Source organism: Thermobia domestica, chromosome 16, assembly GCF_964235325.1.
Source record: "Thermobia domestica chromosome 16, izTheDome1.hap1.1, whole genome shotgun sequence".
Lineage (NCBI taxonomy): Eukaryota > Metazoa > Arthropoda > Insecta > Zygentoma > Lepismatidae > Thermobia > Thermobia domestica.
Genome location: NC_137469.1, coordinates 127,713,838 through 127,729,854, shown reverse-complemented (window position 1 = coordinate 127,729,854; position 16,017 = coordinate 127,713,838). Strand labels below are relative to the sequence as shown.

At 37.4% G+C, this 16,017-nt stretch overlaps 1 protein-coding gene across 3 annotated transcripts in view; it reads left to right on the top strand.

The window, feature by feature from the left end:
- The window catches only part of LOC145673403 (uncharacterized), a 501,393-nt gene that overhangs the window by 78,903 nt on the left and 406,473 nt on the right, over nt 1–16,017 (top strand). The gene's annotated exons all lie outside the window — the stretch shown is intronic.

The window sequence follows — 16,017 nt, the reverse complement described above, 5'->3', positions numbered from 1 at the left end:
ATAGTATCATAATGTTCATTGTCATTACGGTACTCCTTAAGCAGATGCAAAATATTATCTATCATTGTGTAACACTGGTGAAGCTCCACAGAGGGATTCTGAAGTTGGCGAGAAAGTGAGAGAGTAAGACCAAGCACTGTGCCTACAATGTTAAGTGCAACAATAAAATCAAATCTCATAGTAGACGACAGGAGTCCAGCGGATTTTATCGATGGCACTTTTTCATCTACACAATTTAAAAATGCAACAACAGAATCAAAGACATGAAGAAAAAAATATAATGCTATCATGGCGTTCAACAAAACGAGTTTCACACAAAGTTTTAAGTTTTTGCCTCTTTTCTTCAGGATGTTCACTGATGATTAAATTTGCCATCATTTCTATCCGTTGGGCTGAGTCCCGCACAAAGTTTACTACTTCTGTCACTGTACTTATCATATTTCTAATACTTGGTTCAGAACAAGCGTGTGTTAAAGATAATTTTAACTGGTGAGAAGCACAATGCATATATATTGCCAACGGATTAAATTCCCGGATCCTATTCTGTACCCCTTTTACCTTTCCTGCCATGTTGGCTCCACCATCATATGACTGCCCTCGTAAGTGACACAGATCTAAACCTAGTTCTGAAAATTTATTCAAAATACTTTTTGCAAGACCTTCACCTGTGATATCATTAACTTGAACAAAACCTAAGAACATTTCTTTCACTTTACATAAGTCAATGTCAAGATAACGAATGCACACAGACAATTGTTCAGCTGAGCTGGCATCTGTTGTCTCATCGGCAATCACAGAATACAGTTTCGACTTTTGTATTTCATTTGCGATTTTTTTTGCAATGATATTACCACAACACTAGATTAATTCATTTTGGATAGTCTTACTAATAAATGTGGCATTTTTTTGGCGCTGTTTTCAAGTGCTTTTCAAGTTCTATGTCCCCCGCATCAACACGAAATCTTAGCAGTGACCTGAATTTACCTTCATTTGTTTTGGTATCTTTGTCAAGTACAATTATTCCGTCGGCAAGTCTTTACTTTGGGCAAGGCAGTGACAATAAGCAATGAATCTGAACCGGTTTCTGCAATTATATTTACAGTTCCCAAGTAGGAAAGACATAAAACAACGTGCCCTGCGGGGCTCTAACCCGCCTTCACTCGCTGACGCTCGCTTGGCAATAATATGTACTGACAGTATATCACTGCCTTGCCCAAAGTAAAAAGTTACCATTCCGTCATCACGATGACCACGAAGAGGAATATTTTCCTGACCACAGAACATTATGGTTTTGACAATAGGAATCAGTCGCTTTCTGTTTTCAGTTAATCTTTTTTTGGCTTCAGCATTGAGCAATACATCAATTGAAAGTTCAGGGTTTTCAAAAGTTCTTACAAAATTGACACTCTTTTCAATAGCACTTTTGTGATAAGCATTGCCTGCATGTTCCCGAAACACTTCCAGGGCATGCTTATATTTTTCAACGGCGTTCTCACTAAATTCCCGAGAGGAGTTTTTCGTTTTTCTCCTGCTTCGTCCGGTTAAACAATACACACACCTTACAGTATGCACCTTCATTCTTTCTACTATATGACAACCAAGGGAAATCGGTTAACCACTTTATATTGAATTTACGATTCTGACCGGACTCAAGGACAAGTGGAAATTGATAGTTTGAATTTGGTGTCCATGTTTTTGTGAAAATGTGGTATTTTTCTTCATTTGTAATTACACGTTGTCCTACAAAACTCCCAACGTCGTCCATTGCAGAACAGTGTTTTAAGTCAGAGCTGCTTATCTTACCTTGCACTGCAGCTGTGAGTCCAGTTGGAATAGTTTCACAAGAAGCACTGGAAGAATCATTACCTAAACGTTCTTCTTCACCACTTGCTTTTTTCTTCTTTTCAGTCTTGATTAAAAATGATTTTAAGTCAATTTGTTTACACTTCGACATCTTAAAGAACAGAAAGCTCAAACAAAAACATATAATTCTTTCGAGTGGCGGGAATGTAACTCTTGTCTTGTCTTATGACTATTATCAGTCAAATAGGTAGGTGCACCAACTCACTAGTTATATGTGCTACAAATGCTAAATGGTCAAATGTGTACCTTAAACAGAGGATTTATGATTCAAAAGCAAAATAGAATAAAATACAGGACACAATCGGGAAGAAATGACACAAATCAAGAAAATAGTCAAAGTCAGGGAAAGGTCAAAATCGGGAAAGAAGTTCAGACAGGGAAAGAGGGCGAGAAGCCAAGACGAACAGGGCAAAATATTAAGGGTAAGTGCGAGGTATAAAATGAAAAAGAAAGCGTGTAAAAAAGAAGGGAATGTGTGTACGTGTAAATGTAACAGAAAGTGTAAGTGTAGTGTAGGTGTATAGCAAGGCCCACTTAACTTTCTTCCTCACGGAGCATCATCAGACACGAGACACCCACTATAACAGCCACTGCCGAACTCCGAATGTAACACGGAATGTAACTCTGGGACTCTGCGTGCTACGGACGGTAAGCGTAATTGTTTTCCTCCTTCTTTACGGACGCTGGCTGTACTCAGTTACGTAGCAAGTAGACACCGTAGAGCCTTATGCAGAATTGTTTTAAAGTGTGATTAGCATGATAATAAAAGTCTGACTACTGCAGGAAACATATGTTAATCGAACTCTTTAGTATGGCACTAATTATCCGTCAGAACAACTCTACATAGGACCCCGTAGCCTTGTCTAAAGTAGCCCTTGAAAATATAATGGATCTTACTGCGTGTTAAACTAATGAAATATATTTGGAAAAATAATAATTATTGAATGGAATATATTTACATTGGAATAAGTTTACATTGTCAGCCGTTTGTACTTTCATTGCTTATTCTGAATTTTTGAAACATGATTTGGGGGGGGGGGGGCTTCAGCCCATTAGCCTCCCCTAAATCCGCTACTGGTCGGTATTATATATTACAATGTTAAATGCAAGTTAAGAAACTCGTTCAATAGCAATAAATAAATCATGTAGTGTATTTGTTTGCAGCTATTTGTCATATAGAGGGTACTTCAACATTCATATTACAGCATGTCGTTTTGTTCTTGAAAAATTATTCGATGCATAAACAGAGGGTATAAACAGAGAATGCAAAGTCGCAACGTTCGCAAGAAATTCATGAACCCCAAGGGTCATGTGAGCAGACTGGAATTGTCCTTTTGAAGCATGCCACAGCAGAAAGTCTTTACATAGTTCTTGAATTCAATTCCTGATATATGCTTTTGCAAGTGGAAGTGATTATGCCTTGAGTCGCTCTCTCTCGCTCGCTCGCTCACTCTCTATTTATACAGAATATAAAAGTGGATGTATGTGTGTGTTTCAACATAATTCTGATATATCTAGAGCAATTTTAACTGTATTTCTTACAGTCTGGAAAAGAGTACTATTAAGATACATTCAAAAATGGTAGAAACGGGTCGATATTAGTGCTATCGAATCCATAGTTTCGTGGTCGCTTAAGTGAATAGTTCTACTTTCAATTCAAGTCCAATTAAACTCCCATTAGCACCCAGGGTGGTTACGTAGTAGGGATGGCCATATCCGGATATCCGGTATACAGATATCCGAACACTTGATCCGGATCCGAGATTTCGGATCTTAGATCCGGACCCGAAAATCCGCCGAAATTTCGGATCTTTGATCCGGATCCGAAAAACCGGATCTTGAATCTGGATCCGAAATTTCGGATCTTGGTCCAGATCCGAGAAAAACGGATCTTGGATCCGGATCCGAAATTTCGGATTTTGGATCCGGGTCCGAAAAACTAGATCTTGGATCTGGATCCGAAGCTACGTGTCAGAAAATTCGGGTGTTCCGAATCAGCAAAGTTTTCGAAATTATTGACAAAGTGATTTTCAATCCTATGCTTAAAATAAGATTTTAAGACACTTGTGGTATGTGATCGTGTGACAGCCTTGCGTTCTCTTCATTATGTTGATATTTGGTTTTTGTGCCTTAATATGTCACAATTACTCCAAATTTGATTGACGAAAACTGTCGACTTTGGTGAGAGCGATCTCATTGTCAGATTCTATTCTAGTGGAAATACTCGATCGAGAAGGCAGTAAATCTTTTTTAAAGCGGACGTTCTGATGGAAATTTACCCTTTGTTATTTGTAACACTAGTCAAATGCTGGAATGAAACCTTAGTCTCATGCCCAAGCTTCTTCATTAGGCTCAGGCTGCTTACTTTCCTAATGCTTTCTGAGTTATTGTGGTCACTGAATGAGACCATTTCCTAGTCGTGATGGAGTAGGCCATAGCTGATAGAACAGCCCATAAAATATAGATCAAATCAAATTAAGGAGCAACTTCCTTTTCTTGCTCTTGATGAACTTTTTTTCTTTCTTTAAAAATACGTACCGTACCGTACCGTACCACCCCAGTTAGTGTTAAGAATTGTAGTAGAGATAAAGTTCTAAATGTCAATTAATGTATCTAAATTAATGTATTAATGTAGCTGTATGTATATACAAAATAGCATATGCAGCCTCGAACAGTAACACGTATCTTTGTAATTAGTAATCCATCACTATTAAAACTGCATAGGTTGTATAAGGAGCTATATCATTCATGAAAACACATAGGCGGATCCACGGGGAGGGCGAAAAGTTCTTCACCCCTACCCAGCGGCACCATTAACAGTGTACTTTAGTAGTAATTTGTGGGAATTTCAGATCATCTAAGTAATTTTTCACTGCTAGCATCCCCAACCGCCCCCCTAAGAATTCATCCGCCCCTTTCAGGAGTCCGTTCTGGATTCGCCTCTGCGCAAACATAATATACAACTCATTCAAGAGTACATTTTGTTAGCTTTTTAAAATTTTTATTTTAAAGGATTGTCATTTCTCGTGGATACTTATGCAATTTTGTCCACAGGCATACATGCAATTTCCAGTCATTACGCAAATACATTTATATACTTACTAGACTGCAGCTAGTTGGGATCTTCGTCACTAGACCCCCGTTACTACAGCCTCGCACCACAAAAGCCTCTAATCATAATCAATTTAAAAAGAAATGTCTGGGGATTCGCCCTTAGACCCTCTGATATCTCATTTGATCGGCCTACGGCCTCTCACCTCGTAAACCTACAACCATACCGAATCTCAGTTCAAATATCAAGTTGTATGTAATAACATTCCGGTATTCCGAGATATACCGAATTTCAGTGTGAGTACGTGGGGGCTTTCCCCCAGCCCACACATTTGCTCGGTCTACGGCCTCGCACATCATACGCCTGCAAACATAACGAATTTTTGTTCAAATAACAAGTTTCATTTCTCTAACATTCCAGGATTCCGAGATATAAAAATCTTTTCTTCCCGCCCCTTTTCTTCCCTTCTAAGACATACACCAAAAAACGCTTAAATACATATCTAATTATTTCAAATGAAAAGTCCAAATACTAAATTCTATGCTCCTAACCTTCAGAGGTTCCCAGATATCGACGTATTATTATAATAATTATAATTCCCATCCTCTTTCCTTTCCATCTCTTTTCTTTTCCTTTTTACTGAAACATCAAAAAACACTGAAACGCATGTAAAATTGATGAGAAATGCAAATTCAATGAGAAATGCAAATACCAAATTTTAAGTCTCTAACCTTAAATGATTGAACATACTATTACAATAATTGTAATCCCCACTTAATTTTCTTCCCGCCCTTTTTGTTCCATTCTGAGCCACATATCAAAAAAACGTTGAAATACGTATCTAATTATTTTAAGTGAGGAGTCCAAATACCAAATTCCATGTTTCTAACCCTTTAAGTTTCCGAGATATAAGCATATATTATACTAATTGCAATAATTGCAATTTCCACCCCTTTTTTACTTTCTACATCTTTCCTGCTCCTTCTAATCTAAATATAAAAAAAACACTTAAACAAGTATCAAATTATTTTCAATGAGAAACCCAAATACCAAATTTAAAGTATCTAACGTCAAGAATCTCGGAGATATAGCCATTTTATTGAAATATTTTCCACCCCATTTCCCCCTTCCACGTCGAATTTCCCAAAGTCCTTTCTTAGTGGTATCCTACGTCACAGATCCTATATACTGTCCAAATTTCAAGTTTCTAGCTTAAGCGATTTGGCCTGTATGGTGATCTGTCACTCACTCACTCAGTACCTTGCCCTTTTTATATAGAGCGATTTAAGATTTTATGGGAAAGCCATGGATTTTGTTCTAAGACCGCCAGTGTCTTAGAAATGTTATAGCTTTGCGGTAAACTTTAATCAATCAACTGACTGATCTGCGTCTATATATTATGTAAAATACCGCTTATGAATTTATTTTGCAAGTAATAAAAAAAATAGAAATAATGACGAAAATTCAATTACATCCATGATTTTAGCGTAATGTTCCAGGAGTTCAGATCATTGGATTAATCATAAGAGCCGACTGTATAAGATAGACTACATTAATTTCCAATCTGAAGAAAAAATATGCAGCATTACTATGCAGTTGTTCAACGTTATAACTCAATCTGAAAATATTATCATAGGTCTCACAAACAATTGAATTTTAATCTTAACTCGATTAATATATAACAAAAGGCAGATCTATACAACTACATGTACTGACTTGAGATGAAAGTGGCATACTTATAGTACGTTTAAAGATATACTAAAGACTAAATGATGGGGTGTGCGCAACAGTGGTCTAACCCCGAAAAATATGAAAATGAAATTTTGATGTAACCTCTTGTCATTTAAATTGAATTGTCTTCCCACTGAGTTAGATAAAAGTCACCTAGTAAATTTTATACATGAGGATATTTTAGTTCTGGGTCTGAATCTAAGGCCTAAAATATTCAAAACAGGAGTCCGAATCTGAACTTCAAAATTTCGAATCTGGATCCAGGAACGGGATATCCGGAACCGGATCCAAGATCCGAAATTTCGGATTCGGATCCAAGATTGAAATTCCGGATCCGGATCCAAGATCCGAAACTTCGGATCCGCATCCAATATCCGGAATTCCGGATCCGGATTCAAGATCCGAAATTTCGGATTCGGATCCAAGATCCGGATACCATGTCCGGATCCAAGATCCGAAATTTCGTATCCGGATCCGTCTGGCCATCCCTATTACGTAGCGACATAAAAAATATCGAAATCAACCGATATTAGAATCGAATCGTAAGTTTTCAGCGCTGCTAACAGTGCCGCATTTCCCATTAGTCTACATTAGTCCACATTTCACATTAGTCCCATTGCCTAGAGGGCAACATATTTGCAGAGTGCAAAGTTTAAAACTTGAATAATATTTTAAATTTTTCCGTAGGAAAAAGTTAAAAATCAAGAGCAAATATACTATTTTATGAATAATCCTCTTTTACTATTCTAATGTGTTTAATAATAGCGTAAAAGATCTAAAAAATAATTCAGAACATGTTTCACATTTTTTAAAAAAAATTTGTTACGTAGTTGTAGCTGTAGCATGTAGTGAGTGGTATTTAACTGTAATAAATTCACTAATTAAGCATATTCGAATTAAGTTTTATTTTTAAGTTAGGGATAAAGGGGTGGAGGAATATGTAGTTATTGAGGGCGCCGAGAGCAAAAGTGCGTAGGGACGCCGAGCTTCTAAATGCTACACTGGTCGCTAAATTAATTGGAAGAAATTTTAATGTCATTTAAGACCAAATTTAGTCCTAACGGTGGCAGTATCCTTTTGCTCTCCTAGGAGAAATCAAAGGGGCTGACATCAAAATTATAAAAAAAAAGACCGAAATTAGTGTCGAATCCATAATTTTCGGGGTGGATTAGATAAAGAGTGGCACTTCGGGTGCCACGTAAGTTAAGCCCTCATTAGGATCCTGAAGAGGTGTGTGCAATTTTGACATGTAGAAATAATTGAAAATGACCAATGTTAATGTCGAATCCACATCTTTCGGGGTCCCTAAGTTCATTGGGAGCAGTTACGATGGCCTTTAAGTTCAACTTGCAGTAGGAGTAAAATCCCCTAGCACATCTAATAAGAAGAGACGAGATTTGGGTAACATATACAATGATTTAAAACGACCGATATTAGTGTAGAGTCAATAGTTTCGTTATCACCGAGATAAATAGCAATACTTCTGGACGAACATGTCAGCTGGATTTTGAATATAAAGGGGCAGCATCGAAGGCATTGCTCGCACAGCTTTAAGTACTTTAACATTTCTGTATAAGTGTATATTCCAGCGTAACTCCTTAATGTCTGGGGAACATTTACCAAACTTGGGGGACATATTACTTTCAATCTAAGAAGAAAATATTGTGGTAGTACGAAGTTATGGAAGTTGGGAGGTGTGAAATGTAAAAACAATACAAAACGACTGATCTTAGAGTTTTATTCATAATTTTCTCTGTCGTTGAGATGGATAGTGATGCGCAGAATGGAGTTTACATCCAAATTCATCCCCATCTTTACAGGATGATGGCCTGGGAGAGCTAAAAATAGAATCTAAAAAAATACTGAAATATTTGTCAAATTTATAGTTTTCGGGGTTAAGAGAGTGTTTCTAATAATTTTGTAAGGTAGTTTGTACCCACTTCAAGATGGGTGTTTTAATCATATCAATTTCTCACCGTGAGAAAAAATTACGATTTCAACTATTATATCAAGCCAACCTTCGCAATCGACGAAAAAATTGTGTGGATGTGTGTTTCGTCTTTTAAATGAAAGAAGACATGTTAAAATCAAAGATGGAGTTGGTCAATGGGTCGGTTGGTAAGTGGGTGAATGGGTCAAGATTTGTGAGTGGGTCAGTGGATCGTGGGTCAAAAGGATGTGACCTACTGCGAAACACCACTCACCGTGACTCACATTCCCTTTCGACCCATTCTGTTCAGTGCATTGTAGACAACATCTTCTGAACACTGGTGAGATTTTCTACATTTTACTTTCAAGATCTCCATTTTTTCTTTCCTCATTTGTTTCTAATGAAAAAAGTTCATTCACTTTTGGATTTTCATACTTGCAACTGTAAGAGTGGTAATAGCAATAGGAGGTGGATTTTGGGATGCAGCCTGTGAGTTTCTAGAGGAGAAAATATTTTTGAATCACCTGTAACATATGAATTATATTATAAAAAATTGAAAGTAACTATGTCTGGGTAATCATCACGGTCAAACTGCGAAGTCAAATGAAATGACGTTTGGTATATAATCAGGCCCCAATCCAAACTGGGAAGTTAATATACGCGTATCACTTTCATTGTAATACATGTCCTTAGAGGGGAGTAGAAGTCCGAATTTTTGCGAAAAATTGAGTATCTCACAAGCCTTTTAACTAAGAGCTGAAATTCAGCATATAACTCTTTATTAAAAATAAACAGAATATGTCCTGGCACTTTTTTAAAATTGTCTTTTATTAGCGGAGGAGTGGGGTGCATTTTCTATATATTGGAAATTTGTAATGGGTTGATTTGTAAAAATAATCGAAAACGATTGATATTAGTTGAGAAACAAATGAGTAATGAAAACTAGTTCTTCGAATTTTATACCCACTGCTTTCTATTTATAATTGCAGAAGCTGGTGTTTAATATTTAGAGGGTTCAGAGCATAAGGCAATCAAGCCATAAAGTTGAGAGAAAAATGGCCATAAAATTTGTGTTCTAACCTTAATTACATGGGCATTTTCAATTAGTACGGCATGCTTAATTATATAGAAAATTAGTTTTTCTTTCTTTTTCTACGTTGGTCTACTTTTCCTTAATTTGAGACTTTCAAATTTCATCCTATTTTCTACTGAAATGTGTCTGTAAGGCAACAAAGAAATAATTATACATGATAAATTTAAATTCATTTTAATTCGGAAGATGAGAAACACTTTGCCATTATATATCGTAAAAGTCAGATCCACCAGTATTGTAAAAGAGAGGTGCTTGAGCCATTGACGGTAGAAATTCAAACTCCGATAAGTGACAATTTCGCAGTCTTGTTTCATTACATGTGTAACCTCTTTAGTCAATGGAGAGGAGGACGTGGATCATGGGTCAGAGTTGATGTCGATGGGTTTCGGTGGGTCGGAGTTGGTCGCAATGGTTCAGAGTGGTTCATAGTTGGTGGTGGGTCACAGTGGATCACGATGTATGATGGGTCAGAGTGGGCCAATAGGTCATTTGGGTGGTGGGTGATAGTGGTTCGTGGTGGGTCGTGGATTAAATTTTCATTGACCCATACCATCTCTGGTTAAAATTGTACTAAAGATAAGAGGCTCCGAAGATGCACGTCGGCTATTATGCTCAAATTTGGCACATAGATAGCACCCCACCAGAAAGCAATATATCTGAAACAGTTCACGGTACCACCTCCTAGAACTCGAGATGTAGGGGTTTGTCTGATTGGCTAAATTAAGAAGTCAATGATTTATCCTTCAAAAAGCAAGCTTTTTATGACCGTTTTCGTGGGGAAGTCTGAAGAACACGTGCATAGTAGTTGTAATATTGATCGTTCGCGTCCACCCCGGTTTTTTTTAACTCACCTAAATATAAACAAATCACACACATAGGCAATTTAACATATTTTGGGAGACTAATTTTGTAATTCGTTGGCGTTTCATCGCGTCTCCGCCTCTGGTAGTAAAATTTTCAAAATGGAACTGGGGTCACAGCCACCGCGGATCATCGCTGCGGGGCCACCAATTTTGGCGAGAAGTCAATAGTTGACCATCTGTAGTCTATCGACGTTTACAGCTTAGGGTAATGAACGATGTCTTTGAGTTGTAGACTTCATGATTACCGACGTCGGCAGTCAACTAGCATATAGTATTCCTTTACTAACCGTCTATCGTTCACGTTTATACACGGTGTTGTCATAATAATAATAATAATAATAATAATAATAATAATAATAATAATAATAATAATAATAATAATAATAATAATAATTGTAGCAATAGTAGTATCATTGATAATAGAATAACTATATTGTCTATGTATTGTATAGGTAGGACTACACACAGGATTTGGCTCGTTTTGGTTCGACTCGACTGTAATCCGAGTCGAGTTGCAGGACATTTTTCGAGTCCTACAGTAGACCTCAAAGGTGTCGATTTCGAGTCGAGTCGAGTTTCAAAGAAAAGTCGCTCGTGCCCATCCCTACTAATGAGAGCTTAATCGGAGTTAAGCAAAATCGAAAGTCACGTTTTTTATCTGAGCGACCCCGAAAACTATGAATTCGACACTAATATCGATCATTTTCTAGCAATCTTTCCAACACTCTTTTTCAGACTATATGAAACGTGGTTAAAATTACTCTAGGCCAGTGGTTCTCAACCTAATTCCTATCACGATCCCCTTTTATCACATCCTCTTGCCAGCGACCCTTTTATAATTTGTTTTATTATAAGCTTGTGTGGGATTTTTAACATACCTATTTCTATAATAGTAGAATCCATTCTTGTTTATAGTGAACAGTGCCGTGGCATGGAAAATCAGCGCCCAGGGCGAGAGTATACGACGATATCTCCGTACATATGAGTGAGGTCGACAGACTAGCTGCTAAGCGCCACCATGGTTTGCACGAAGCTCAGTAAAATTTTCAAACATAAACCCTGCTTTTCCTTGATTTTGAGCATATTTTATTACGTTTTTCCTTCTATTTTATACATGTGCACATGCACTTTCCTAACTTGAGTAACACACTTCCTCCAAAATTTGTGCCCCCTTTTTTCGGCGCCCGGCACTGACAGTGGATACAGTAACTGTAATATCTATATTCCCAGCCACGAAGGTGCTGGAACAAAATGGATGTTAAGCTGGTACAAGATGGATTGAAGAGGCCATTAGCGTAGCTGATCTAAGCCCACAACATCTTGACCAACTAATAGAATGATCGTGGGACAAGTCTTTGCAACTGGTTTTCTGTAACGAAGACTTGGATAAGTTTTGCCTGATGAGGAGAGAAGAATATCCTGGTCTGATATCTGCTGCTTTAGAAGTAATAATTCCATTTGCTATGTTGTACATGTGCGAAAGTTTTTTTTTCATGGTAAACATTAAAACAAAGACAAGAAATCACTTATCAGTTGAAAATGGCTTGATAATGTTCGTCACGAAGATTGAACCGGGCATTGCTGCACTAGTGAAATTACACTATGCTTAGGTATCCCATTAGGTTTCAATTTTAATCGCATTCCAATGTGCAGGTTTTGTTGCATGTGTATTTTTCTGGAATTTCTATATACAGTTCTCATTAGTTTCATATCATACCTCTTTCATTTAAATTAATTTTTAAACAACTCTGCACCCTTTGAAAATGTTAAGTAGACTTATTTTTTATTGTTCTTTACAGTATATATAAAAAATAAAAGTATGCCTATCAGAACAAAATTCAAAATAATATTTAAAAATAATTTCCGGTATTAGATTCTAACTATATTTATCTCTTTCGCTTACCTTTGCGACCCCCATTAAACCCTCTCGCGACCCCTAGGGGCCGCGACTCCCAGGTTGAGAAACCCTGCTCTAGGCATACATGAGTTATGTTGGAACATACATACACACACATACACTTTTATATGTATAAATGCAGATAAGAGAGAGTTGAGAGAGAGCGATTAAGGTATTACCGCTCTCAATCTCTTCACTTTACTTTTGCGATTCATGAATTTCTTACGTGACAGTTTGGGGCTAGCTAGTTCTTTGTCTTGAACCACGATCCGATTTTCGATATGCTCTTCCTAAGTGCTGTAATGCGAACATTGAGAAGTTACCTGCGTATGAAAATAGCTGCAAACAAATACATTACATAACTTATTTATTGCTATTACACGATATTCTTAATTTGTATTTAATATTCACATATAACACACCGACGTTCTGTCAACACCTCAGATGTTATATTTTAAAGATAAGAATTACTTATGTCGTGAAATGAGTATATGAATATATACAACTGATGAATTTTAATGTAACTATTTTACATAATTTTCATGCATTGAGGAAAATAGAATATCATAAAAGAATGTCACCTGAACGGGTATCGAACTCAAAATTTAAACGCTCGGCGGTGTACCACTAAGCTAACATGACCGCTTTTCGGAAACTGCTTCTGAAATATAACTGGATTCTTACGTAAATGCTCTTTTCCGTATGGAAATCACAATTACGAAACGAGAGTGTGAATACATAGTTTCGAAATATTGTATCATTAAGTATTTCAATCATTGTTACTTTTTTCTACACTTAATACCATTTCAACATGTCTTATTTAACAGGAGGAAAAACATATCTGTACATTTTTTCCCGATTGCTAAGGTTGGCTTGGAGGTTCGAACCAGCAGCTTTAGTTTACTGTTTTCCTAAGATACCCAAGGTTGGACTTCGAAAGTGTTCGTCTCAAAACAGCTATCATCATATCGCTTAATCTGTTTGGAATATGGTATATGTTTTTATACGGATAAAGTCAGTATAACAATTCATTCTTTAAACTGCTATTCGTATGCATTAATATTGCTTTATAAAAAAAACTGTTTTTAATATTATTATTATTACGCGCACCATTTTCGGATTTCTTTCGCTAGTCGTTGACCAAGTCGTTCCCCGCAATAGGCATGTCGTGCAAGTAACCAATCACATGTCAGGTACTAGCTTTTACCTATTGCTTCCTGCTCACAGCTGAGAACATTGGTAACTATGGATAGACGTACAGCAACATCAGTATTTACTTTAACAGGGTTGGAGGGCTATTCTGCAACTGCAGCTAGCAGGCGAGTAGGTGTCCTAGCCTCTACAGGAAGGCGATGGATTCGGAAATAAGGTGCTACAGATCAGACTGGTAATTTACGATCTCCTGGTCGTCCTCATGTGTCGATCGAAGCCGAAGATGCGATATTAGTAAACGATGCCCGGGGTGTTGGTTAGACCCACTAAGGACGTCTAGACAGCTAAGGGAAGCTTCTCCCTTTCCTGGTGGTAAGCATACAGCTCTGCGAAAGCTTCGTCATGCTGGGTTACGTGGCCGTTGCTGCCGTGAAGGAAAAACTCTCAGACGACCACAAAATTTACCGTCTCGCGTTTGCACAGGCGAATGTGGGTCGCAATTGGGAAAACTTAGTTTTCTCAGATGAATCCACATTAACAACATCAAATGAGGGACGCCGTTTTGTGTATAGTCCGAGAGGAACCCGATATGACCCTGGATATGTGGCTACTTGCAATTGCAGTGTCCATGTATCTATTTCATGTGGGGGTTGGATTTCCAGTCGCGGAGCAGGGCAGCTTCACAGAATTGAAGGACATCTGGACAGTGCTCAGTACTTAAACATTATGAGTAATATCATGCTGCCATCTATACAAGTATTTCAGCCTGATGGTGTAATTCACTTCCAGCAAGACTAGTCCCCAATACACACTTCCCATGTGGTTCAGGAATGGTTCGCAGGGCAGCCTGAGATTGGTTTAATTGACTGGCCGCCTCGTGGAGCAGACCTCAATCCCATGGAAAGTATGTGGGCAGAAGTGAAGCGTACTCTAAGGGACAGTTGGCCTGAGGCAGATCCACCAAGAACTCAGGATGACCTGTGGCATCTCGTTTCCGAAACATGTCTGGAGGTAGGGGAATGAGATAGATTTGTCACCCATTTAATAGATTCCATGCCCAGAAGAATGGGGCGTGTAATAAATTCAGAAGGGTCTTGGACACAATGTTAGTGTCCCCGAATTAACTCCCGAAAACAGCCCTTTTTAGGACTACCTAAACGCTTCTGAATATATTTCTAGAAGTAAACGACTCCTTCTATCCGATTTCTGTGCAATTCTACTAACAAAAAAAATGATAATTCGCTGCAGGCTTTGACCTCAAGACCTCTTCATTGCCAAGCCCGTACTCTACCATTGAGCTAACAAAAAAACGCAAACCCAACCTGAAGAAACACGACTTTCAATTTCCGGTATTCGATGACAATGATGCTCATATACTTCGCAAATGTTGTATTCAACTTGGGATATTCCGCAACATGCACACACATAAACAAAGCGAAAGAGAGCGAGAGAGAGAGAGAGAGAGATGAATATACAAAAACATATTCAATGTATTCGAATGAGAGTCTAAGTAACGACATTCCGTCCTAAAGAGAATTTGTTTTTCTTCCCGTGACGTTAAGGGGATCGGGAAAGGTTATGTGTCTTAAAGCAGGATCCGACTTTGAATACTCTGTTTATACACTTTCTATATCCGTAGGAATATACTGTATTTCACGAATGTAAGTGACATGCTGTAATGAGAATATTGAGAAGTAACATCTGTATGACAAATAGCAGCAAATAAATACACTACATCATTTATTTACTGCTATTAAACGATTTTCCTAACTTGTATTTAACATTCTCATATATAATACCGACCTACTGTGAACACCTACCTATCTCAGAAGTTAAATTTTAAACATAATAATTACTATGTTCTGCAATGGTTATGCTATATATATATATATATAACTGATGTATTTTAATGTAATTATTTTATATAATTTTTCATGCATTGCGGAAAATATAAATAAAAAAGCCTTGACAGAGGTGGGAATCGAACTCACAACCTTATGATTTGAAGTCAGACAGCTTACGAGTGAGCTAACACAAGGACTTCGGAAAAATGCTTCTAGCGATGTATAACGGTTCTCAAGAAAATTATGACATTCATATCCACTACAAACGCTATTTTTCTTCTACTTTGACTTTTATTTTAGTATTCAGGCGATAATTATGTTATATGTCTTAACTTTGATCATTCCTTTATATATGGAATGATTCGTTTACGAATCTAAATGTCCCATTACGTATGGAGAGCTAAATGACAAGCATGTGCTGAAGGTTTCAAAATATTGATCATTAAGTATTTCAATCAATGTTGCTTTTTTCTACACTTGGTAACAAGTCTTGTTATATTTAAAAGAAGAAAAACGCATCTGCAAACTTTTTCCCGATTGCAAAGGCTGGCTTGGAGGTTTGAACCTGGTTTACTTTTTCCGAAGATACCCG